The sequence below is a fragment of the Solanum tuberosum genome, unplaced genomic scaffold, assembly GCF_000226075.1.
Source record: "Solanum tuberosum cultivar DM 1-3 516 R44 unplaced genomic scaffold, SolTub_3.0 scf00229, whole genome shotgun sequence".
NCBI classification, from domain to species: Eukaryota; Viridiplantae; Streptophyta; class Magnoliopsida; order Solanales; family Solanaceae; genus Solanum; species Solanum tuberosum.
The window spans coordinates 341,872-342,586 of record NW_006239154.1 but is presented as its reverse complement, the minus strand read 5'-3'; positions in this window follow the sequence as shown (position 1 = coordinate 342,586).

Below are 715 nucleotides of genomic sequence, written 5' to 3'. Positions count from 1 at the left end.
CATTCTCCATTTAATTTTGTTTCTTATATTTTATTTTTCGAGAGTCAAACTATATGAACTTTCACCCATATTTAAGATATATATTTTCATCATATTAATATGAGAAACATTGAATCTTATAATATTTTTCATACATATTTCAAAATATTTAAATTTTAATTTTAAAATAGTGAATTAATCTAATTCAATTTAGCGTAAAAAATAGTTAAATTAACCATAAAAAAGTAAAATATGATAAGTAAAGTGAACGGAAGTAATAATTACTTTAGAATTCAACATTGAGGTAGATATTATAGGTCAAATATATGAGACTCCTTGATATAGATGATATAACACAATATCAAAATTTATCAAATGTCAGTAAGAAATATTAATAAAGAGATTCTAAAGTAGTTCTCAACCAAAACAATACATACCTTAATTTGACCGTAAAAATAAATCCATTTAAATATCCTAAAAAAATATAACACATACAAATAAATTTTATCAAAATAGAATATCTAATAACACGTAAATTTCTCAAGATAAATTATGAAGATGCAAATTAAAAATAAAATACTGTAAATCTGCGAAGTAAAAAATCGATATTATTCCTTTGAGTTTTCTATTTGATAACACATAATCCTAATTCCTACCTCAATTTAGTATAAAATAATATTTAAAAAATATAAAGAATATATTTAAACAACTTACCATACATGTCACACAATTTTTT